Raw genomic sequence first — 10,693 nt, forward strand, 5'->3', positions numbered from 1 at the left:
TGTTATGGAATTGGAGAGAGTTGAGGCTGCCCACTGGTTAAAGGCACTTCTTCCATCTACCCAAGGTTGTGGTTGGTTTGGTGCTACTTGGGGGATTCCAGATGCTGAGGTAGAGGGTAGCCAAGTGTTTTGCCAGCTCAGGGGGCTGTATGGTGGCAGTTATGCTTTATATCTTTTCCCTGGCGGGCTGCCATGCGGCTAGGAACTATTTTGGTTTGAAATATTGAGCCCATTTGGATCACACAGCCTGTAGTTGGGGGGTCATACCTGCCCTCTGCCTGGCTAGGGCCTTAATGCAAGTGATTTAATGATAATAGATGCAAATGCATATGTCTACTGTGTGGACTTATCGTAATGATGTGTGTCAATCGGTATAGAAGATTTCAGGTAGAGTTCCATATTTGTGATTCAGACTGGGCATATATTTACATAATAGATATCTGTCTCCCATGTGCCCCTGTAGGTACATATGTTAGCGAGCCTCAATCATTTCTCAAGGTTGGATTATTGTAACTCAATGTATTTGGGCCTTTCAAAGGCTAGTCTGCAAAGACTAAGGTATGCATGCATGTATGTAAGTATGTATGTTAGCTTTTAATAGATTTTCCCTTTAAGTAGCCTCTATATGAACATTCAGGGTCTGTAAGAATCATAGTTGAACATACCTTCACTTGAGATAACCGTTTTATTTTCAATACTTCAGTTATATAAAGAGTGATAGATGTCTTTGGTCTGTCAGTGAAAGTACCAACAAAAAGTCATAGTCCTCAACATGTATCAAAGAAGTCAATAACCAGAGAGCTCTTTGTCATGAAGAATCTGTCCTTTTATAGAAAGTTTTGAGACAATAGAGAAAAGGACATTACATTAGAGAATGACGTGGGGAAAAAAATTTTGGCTCCATCCCCATGAACTCAGCCCTGTCCCTGACCTGTCCCCACAAGTTCAGACCCCATCCCCACCCCTTCCCCACAAGCCGTCTGATTCCATCAGCACAAACCTTGAATAGCTATGATTTTATACTGAACTTATTTTATTAAAGAATAAAAAGAAACAATATTCTGTACAATTGTCATTTTATAAACACAAATAATACACAGCAAGGATCAACAAAACCCCTGTCTCCCCTCCCCATTCACAAATATCCTCTCCATTATCAAAAAACTAAATAAACCAAAATTATTACAGAATGCTACACAGAAAAATCATGCTAACAGAATACCGCAGTCACACATAACAGAAATAGTGCTAGGGGAGTGCAACCAGGGCAATTTCCCCCAGGTCAGAGAGAGTCCTAAGCCAGCTGGAAGCTAAAGAAGTACGGCCTGGGCTTTGCAGTCCCCAGTTATGTCTAACACCAGCTCTAGCAGGATACATATTTCAAATCTGATATATTCTAATCACAAAATAGAAAATAAAATTATTTTTTTCTACTTTTTTGTCTCATCATTTTATTCTTCAAATCATGTTGGTCTTTGTTTTCATTTGTCTTCTCTTAACTCACTTGCCAGGATCTCCTGACCATTTGACACCATTCTCTAAGTCTCCTATATGTCCCTTTCTTTTTTTTTTTTTTAAGTTCAAAAGTTTTATTAAGTTTGTGCCCATCTCCCTGCCTTCATCATCTCACCATTCTATGATCCCCTCCCCCTGTGTACAGGAAGTGGAGAAAAAGAGAGAGAAGTCCAGGGTGCATATCTCCCACTCCCTGTACTACCACATCCAACATTTCTCCCTCTCTCATTCCCTGGATCATGTGCAGCATTTTTCACCACTGCCCACCAGGCCCATGCCCATTTCTCCTTTTATAACTCCTCTCCAGCACAATGCTACAACTCTCCCTCTATCATTATATCCAACATTGCTCCCCCTTCCATCCTCTTCAATCTGTCCCTCGGTTCCCTCTCTATCATATCCAACATTTCTCCCTCTGTTCCCCATGCATCTCTACCTCACTCTTTTCTCTCTCTATGCCCAATAAATTTCCTCTTTCTTCCTTTCCCCATGTGCACCATATTTTTCACTTTCCCTCTCACTCAAACACTCATGCCCAACAATTCTCCCTTTCTATTCCCTCTCTCCCTCCCTCCTATGTCCCAAGTTAGTGCTCCCTTCCTCCCTCCCTCCCTTGTGTCCCAAGTTCAATCCCCCTCCCTTCCTTCTGTATCCTGAGTTTGTGCCGCCTTCTTTGCCTTCCGGCCTTTATCCCAAATTCATGCCCCTCCTCTCTCCCAATGCTCCTTCCCACTCCCCTCATTTTGTTCTTTGTCCCACGTTCATATCCCCTCTCTCCCTTACTTATTCCCTTCAGGGTTGCACTCACACTCTTCAGGGCCTTCCAGCTGGGCTGCTCCTTCCTGTCTTCAGCCACATTTGTTCTTTGCGGGGACATGGACAGCAGCTCTTGCACACTGCATGTGGCTGACCTGCAAACATTCCCTCTGATGTCAGCTCTGACATGGGAGGGAAGGCTTCCAGGTCAGCCACATGCAGCATGCAAGAGCTGCTGCCCATGTTCTTGCAAAGAAGAAGTGCAGCTTAAGACAAGAAAGAGAAGCCCACCTGAAAGGAGGACTGTTGAGGTAACTGGGATCCCCGGCTGATCCTGAAGGCTTTACTCCGAGGTCAACTTTGACATAGGAGGGAAGCCTTCTGGGTCGGCTTCGGTAGAGGAGGGCATGCAGCTGGAGGGATGGAGGGATCCCCGGCAGTGGTGAATGGCAGTGGCTCCACATTGGGGAGGAAGGGGACGGGAGACCCACACAGTGCCACATACCCACAACATGCTGTTAATGGTGGTAAGGAACAAAGTGGTACTTCCAACTAAGGGGACAAAGCTTTTCACCATTCTCGGGGGTGGTGAAAAGTTTTGGTCCCAGAGGCTGTCATAGGGAAAACACCATCCAGGGATTCAAGACAAAGTTAAACAAGTTCCTACTGAACAAGGACGTACACCGGTAGAGCTAGTCTCAGTTAGGGCACTGGTCTTCGACCATAAGGGCCGCCACGTGAGCGGACTGCTGGGCATGATGGACCACTGGTCTGACCCAGCAGCGGCATCTCTTATGTTCTTATGAGTCAGTCTTTGGTGTCTCCATAGCCGCAGGCAAACAGCGGCCCACCGCAGCTCGCTTAGGTGTTTGTTCATGTCCATGCCATTCTCTCCATTACATCCAGTACCTATGTACCTATGTGGACCACCAGACTATCTACCATCAAACACCATGGTACTTTGGATAAGTTGTGGCACTCCATAAGACTAATAGATCTTTATGATCTGAAAATCAAAAGCTATTAATTCCAGTAGCGCAGGGAAATTATGCAGACACTAGAGAAATGACTTTCTGCATTGCTGGTGTGAAAATGTGGAATGGTCTGGTGGGCCAATTGCAACTGTGTGTAAATCGGTTTCAGTTTAAGAAACTGTTAAAAACTCAGATGTTTGTTACTGCATTTTTGTGATCTATTAATAGGTATTTGAAGAACATAATCTGTTCAATCATTTATGCTATTGTAATTTTATGATATATTAGGTGACATTTGAAGAGAAGAAATTGTTTAATTATGTAGATTTTATGACATGGTTTCTTTTATCTTATGTATGTTTTAACTGATGCAAACTGTATAAAAAAAAGTTTTAAATAAATAAATAATTCTCAGTAGGTGAGGATGGAGATTACATTGCTCACCTCATCCAGGTTTGTTTCTTTCAGGAGTGCAAATCTGCTTGCAGATCACAGACACTACAAGCTCCATACAATTTTTAAAAAAAATATTTTCTATGTCAGTCGTACAGATATCAAGCCCAAAATCCAAATTATTGAACATAATATGATTACAGTATTTTGATTCAACAAGCCCATACTGAATGTCTTTTGGCTGTAAATCTGTGTGTCATAAATTTGGACGAATCGAGATCACTATGAATTAGAAGGAAAATCCATCTATTTCTGCTCTTATGTTCAGGCAATAAACTAAATAATGGCACTGGCTAGATAAATAAATTAGCATGACTTAAACTGGTACTGATAATGTTGTAGGCTGCCAATAGCAGAGTTGTTGGCTAGCTGTCTGAAACAGCTACTGATTTATTTGGCATTGCAAGCTTAACATTGGAATGGCAAATGTTCTGTGGTTTGGATTTGGACTAATTGAGGTTTTAAGCACATGCTTAATGCGGTTTAAACTCTTTCTGTGAAAACAAGCAGGTCAATAATCACACATGGTCAACATGATCCATTATGTGCACTAAATGAAGTGTTCCCAGAGATTTCTGGAAACTCCCCCCCCCCAAAAAAAAAAAAAAAAACAACAACAACAACAACCCAGGAGCACATTTCCAGACATATGAGGATTTCCTGTGTGCCCATGACACCAGACCTGTCTCAGTTTTGCTTTTTCTACTGTTTATCATCAATTGTCCTTAAGGAGCTTCTCAGCTGACCCCATTTAGATTCATATAAAACAAATTCTCGGACGCTTTTAGCATTTTGTGAAACTAGTCAGGGTCATCTAGATGAATTTTCAGTTCCTGAGTCTGGAATCTGGACCCTGGGCTGCTATAATTTATCTTATTTATCTTGTTTTCATTAATTCCAAGTTGGGGAAGCACATTTTTCTTTATCACCTCCAGGGCTATTCCAGGACAGATTTTCACCATTAATACCAATTTTTTGTAATCTGCTATAATACCAGGCATGCCAAGATGTCACCCTGTGCCTCTCCCTCTTGGATGTCATGGTGGTATCTATTTTATAATATCAACTAGGTGCTCAGATCCCATTATAGAATCATAGCCTGACTCAGTATCAGTATGCCTTACATTTATGTACTTACAGTTGCACCAAAACGTTTATGGGTACCTCAATAAATGCTGTAAAACAATTAAATTAGTACTGATAAAAATCAAGCTGTCATAAACATTCTGTTAAACACACCGAGTATCCTCAGAATATCACCCGATCAAGTAGATCAATAAGATTAATTAGATCAGTGTGGCAACACTCCTCATAAGTTTCCCTTTTCTTAGGTGTATATTCTTATTAATTTCATTAGAGTTTATAAGTTAATTTAGTGCTTCATATGTGAAAAGGTATTTAACTATATTTCATTTTCTCAGTCATGTGAATATTGTATAACCATATAACAAAGACTTAGCTTAGTCCTCCGACGCGTTTCATACTTCTTCAGGGTTGGGGTTACTGTGAGTGCAGAATTCATAAGCAACTTGCTTACTCCATTAGACAATATCACCTAAGAAAAGGGAAACTTATGAGGAGTGCTGCCACACTGATCTAATTGATCTTATTAATCTACTTGATCGGGTGGTATTCTGAGGATACCCGGTGTGTTTAACAGAATGTTTATGACAGCTTGATTTTTATCAGTGCTAATTTAATTGTTTTGCAGCTGTACCGCTTATAGACTTGCAAGCAAAAAACTAGTAAAGGAACAAGCTACTTTAAATACCTTTTTAAACGAGAGTGGCGCTCAGAATCCAAGATGGAGTAAACTTCAAATTGGGGTGCAAACCCCTAAAATGCATTTTTTATAGAATCAATCATTGCACCATTTTGAGTGAAAAGGTAATAGAAAGTGCTTATCTTAATGGTTCAGATAGCGTTGACCCGGCGAGGTTCTGACGCGTTTCGCCAATCCTGGCTGCCTCAGAGAACCTACTGCACTGCTAGTGAACTACTGCTTAGTTTAAAGGCGAAACGCGTCAGAACCTCGCCGGGTCAACGCTATCTGAACCATTAAGATAAGTTCTGATTTGAACTCATGTAGTTGAACTTATATAATAGTTGGAACATTTTCACTTTATTGGACATTTATTGGACATTTAAAGCAAGAGTGTTTTTCAATAAGCACTTTCTATTACCTTTTCACTCAAAATGGTGCAATGATTGATTCTATAAAAAACGCATTTTAGGGGTTTGCACCCCAATTTGAAGTTTTTTACTCCATCTTGGATTCTGAGCGCCACTCTCGTTTAAAAAGGTATTTAAAGTAGCTTGTTCCTTTACTAGTTTTTTGCCTGTTTATGGTCATTTGGGAACAAATCTCCTTTTTTTGAAATTTACCCAGTTGTGTATATTGGATATCCACCGCTTATAGACTTGACATAACTGCTCTATGGATATACAGAATGGATATCACATAGAACATTTTCTAGCTACCTCGTGCACAGTTTAACAGGAAGACAATTCAGTATTACATATACAATATCAAGGTAATATCCTCTATAATAAAGCCCTTACCCGCGCATGAGCTGTTGGAACAGCGTGATCCCTGCCGCCATGATTTCTGCTTCCATGCCGAATTCGATTTGAGGTACGTGGAGCGGCTTGCAGCGCATGGGGCTGAAGGAGGCAGAAAAAGGAGAGTGCGACTGTTTCGTTCGGCAGTTTCCCCTTCAGTAGGAGCCTGCAGCGGTTTAAACATTGCCTTTCTTCCACGATGCTGCGGCCCTGAAACCACTGCAGACCACCATGAAAACCGGGTAAAAAGTAAAATGAAGGGAGAAGGGCTACTGTTGGACAGGGGGAGCAGGGAAGGAGGGTGCTGCTGGACAGTGAGAAGGTAAAAGGAAGGGAGAAGGGCTGCTGCTGGACAGGGGCAAGGTAAAAGGAAGGGAGAAGGGCTACTGTTGGACAAAGGGAGCAGGGAAGAAGTGCTGCTGGACAGGGGGAAGGTAAAAGGAAGTGAGAAGGGCTACTGCTGGACAGGGGAAGCAAGGAAGAGATTCTGCTGGACAGGGGGAAGGTAAAAGGAAGGGAGAAGGGCTACTGCTTGTCAGGGGAAGCAGGGAAGAGATGCTGCTGGACAGGGGGAAGGTAAAAGGAAGGGAGAAGGGCTTCTGTTGGACAGGGGGAACAAGGAAGAGGTGCTGTTGGACAGGGAGAAGGTAAAAGGAAGGGAGAAGGGCTGCTGCTGGACAAGGGGAGCAGGGAAGAGGTGCTGCTGGACAGGGGGAAGGTAAAAGGAAGGGAGAAGGGCTACTGCTGGACAGGGGGAGCAGGCAAGGGGTGGTGGTGGACAGCCAAGGAGAGAGAGAGAGACAGAAAGAAAGACAGACACACACATCTATTCTAGCACCAGTTAATGTAACGGGCTTAAAGACTAGTGTAGAAATAAAACAAAAGCTAACTTAATGTAGTTTATGATTAGCTTTCAAAGGTAACCTCTTCTTCCTCAGAAAGTAGGGGCTACCTTCATAAGCTAAAATACAAATTATTGCTGATGGTTTATTTGAGTTTTAATCATATAGCGCCTAGGTATTTAAGTGATTTTTTGGCACCATATGTTCCAACGAGACAATTATGATCCTTCACAAAGGCAAGTTTGATTGGTCCATCTTCAAAAAAGCTTTACTATGAGAATACAAGGAAAAGTGTGTTTTCTTGTGCAGGGCCTATGGAGTAAAACAAATTACCTGTGCATTTATGACAGTTGAAAGATCTGCAGGAAGTTAAGGAAATGTTTAAAAAAAAACAAAACAACATAAGAACATAAGAAGTTGCCTCCGCTGGGGCAGACCAGAGGTCCATCCTGCCCAGCGGTCCGCTCCCGCGGCGGCCCATCAGGCCCACTGCCTGAACAGTGGTCTCTGACTAATTTTTTAATTTACCTCTAATCCTGTCCCTATAACCTTACCTCTACTCCTATCTGTACCCCTCTGTTTCATGAAATATGACAGTGTAATAGAATAACGTAAACAATGGATAAGAAGGCATGTGTTCTGTGCCAGTAAGTATAATATTTGGTAAGATGTTGGGTTTATAGGCAATCAGTCCTATTAATTGTTGTATGTGTATTTTAATTGTTTAATGTATATGCATATTTTGTAATCTGCTTTGGATAAAGGCAGGCTAGAAATGACAATAAATTAAACTAAACTAATCATAAAGTACATTAAGTTTGTCCAATAAAAATGGTATTATTTTTTTTTCTTTATGTTTTTGTTTTATTTCTACATATTACCTTGAAGAGTGGACCAACACAGCTACCATACCATATACAATATCACATATTTTGTCCATAGACACAAAGGATCTGATTTTCTCTCATTGTATGTCTACAGAAAAAAGGCCTCAGTGAATCCCACTTAAAGAGAAAAACAATTTAGTAGATCAGACCCACAGAATAATGTGATTTGAAACAAGTGATGGGCGATTCTATAAAGAGTGCCTAAATTAAGGTGCCCTTTATGCCCATTAATTTATGGAATAGGTGCATATCGGTATGTAAATTGCATCACTAATTAGCATTTATGCATGTAAGTATTAGACTATTCTATAAAATGTGTGCTTAAGTTGCATAGTGCATAATCTCAAGGAGGCATTAAGGTGAGCGAAGCCTAGGCATATTATGGGTGTTTTGCCTAGCAACAGGTGACTTCTAGAAAACGTAATATCAGTTGCGCACATTGCAAGGTGTACTTAGGTGTGCCCAAATGGGTCTGCCATGGTGTATTTGATCACTTCTACCATTAGGCATGCTAAAGTGGACTTATGCTACAATTCTATAATGGCTTAGGTGTTCCTTGAAGATGTTATAGAATTGGAACTAAAGCTCTGGTTCTATAAATCACATTTAAAACATAGGCACTGAGTAGTGCAGCACTGAGCACAATTCTATAAAAGGGGCATTTTGTAGAATCACACTTAGTGATCCTTAAAGTGGGCTTAGGTATTAATAGGTGTTCTGCCCTTAGGTGGACCCTTTCGGATCGCCACTATTGCTAGACTTCCTGCGTTTGGCTGCGTTTTTGGCCTAAATGAGTACACCTAAACAGGTGCCTATATGAAAAACACACCCATTGTCTGCCTCTAAGCATGCCTACTTTCTAGTAGACCCCTTGGACTAGGTGTCTTGAGGACTATTTCAGGAGAAATATCTACATACCTTCTTCATGCTTTAATAATCTCAAAATTGGATTCTTGCAACATTGTATACTTGCGGGCCTCAAATAGGAATCTGATAAGATTACAAACTTTACAGAATACTGCAATAAAAGTTCTAGGCTTCAAGAAAATTTTTATAGGGTAACACCTCTTTATTTGCAATATCATTAATTACCCATTGGTTATAGAATCCAATTTAAAGCCCTATTTCTTGCGTATAGAGTTTTCTATTTTCTACAGCCTGCTTATGTACATTCGTATTTGATTCCTTACTCGCCACTAAGAACCTTGAGATCTAGTCAACATAGTAACATAGTAGATGACGGCAGATAAAGACCCGAATAGTTCATCCAGTCTGCCCAACCTGATTCAATTTAAATTTTTTAAAAAATTTTTTTTTCTTAGCTATTTCTGGGCAAGAATCCAAAGCTCTACCCGGTACTGTGATTGGGTTCCTACTGCCAAAATCTCCGTTAAAAACCTACTCCAGCCCATCTACACCCTCCCAGCCATTGAAGCCCTCCCCAGCCCATCCTCCCCCAAATGGCCATATACAGACACAGACCGTGCAAGTCTGCCCAGTACTGGCCTTAGTTCAATATTTAATATTATTTTCTGATTCTAAATCCTCTGTGTTCATCCCACGCTTCTTTGAACTCAGTCACAGTTTTACTCTCCACCACCTCTCTTGGGAGCGCATTCCAGGCATCCACCACCCTCTCCGTAAAGTAGAATTTCCTAACATTGCCTTTGAATCTACCACCCCTCAACCTCAAATTATGTCCTCTGGTTTTACCATTTTCCTTTCTCTGGAAAATATTTTGTTCTACGTTAATGCCCTTCAAGTATTTGAAAGTCTGAATCATATCTCCCCTATCTCTCCTTTCCTCTAGTCTAGGGTATACATATTCAGGGCTTCCAGTCTCTCCTACAGCCTGCTTATGTACATTCGTATTTGATTCCTTACTCACCACTAAGAACCTTGAGATCTATTCAATATAATAGAATGGTAATACCCTCTGTTTATAGAGCTAGGTGAAAGTATGGGTCAGGTCTATCCTTTCTAATAATGGAGTCTTTTTTTCTAAAAAAATTAATTTTTACTTTTATTGTATTCTGTAAACCGCTTGGACCAGTAAAATGAACGAGCGGTATAACAAGACTAAAAAACCAAAAACCATACCATCCAATTAAATGCATTTAACAACAATTATGAATTAATTGCCAATTATCAGTGCTGATTAAGCCTTTTAAACAATTAAATTAGGTGCCAAGATCAGCTAGGTGTGCCAATCTAGGTGCCTAACTTTAGGCATCATTTACAAAACCGGGGCCTAAGTGCTCCCATTTTTAGGTGCCACTTGATAGAACTGCCACCATGCCTTTTTTCAGAAAACACTAATAAATTCACATGTTTCCTGATAATCCTCCACTGTAATATACATTGGAAGTTAAGCAAGAAACAGAACAGGAAATTCTAAAATAATAATAAAAAAAACAGCCTCATTAGCTCCCTTCCCCCCCTTTTACAAAACCGTAATGTGGTTTTTAGTACCGCAGCGGTTTTGTAAAAGGGAAGGTAAAAAAGGCATAATAAGTAGGATTAAGAATAAAGAAGATGATATTTTATACCTTTCTTTGGAAGTGATAGTCTGGCTCCAGAAAAAGAAGGACGACAATGAAAGTAAAACCCAGATATCGCAATCTGTGCCCCTTTTTCTGGAACCATATGGTAATCCTACATTTGATGGATGTCAGTTTCATTATAGAAGGCATGAGACAGGCAA

The sequence above is a fragment of the Geotrypetes seraphini genome, chromosome 3, assembly GCF_902459505.1.
Source record: "Geotrypetes seraphini chromosome 3, aGeoSer1.1, whole genome shotgun sequence".
In the NCBI taxonomy this organism is placed as follows: domain Eukaryota; kingdom Metazoa; phylum Chordata; class Amphibia; order Gymnophiona; family Dermophiidae; genus Geotrypetes; species Geotrypetes seraphini.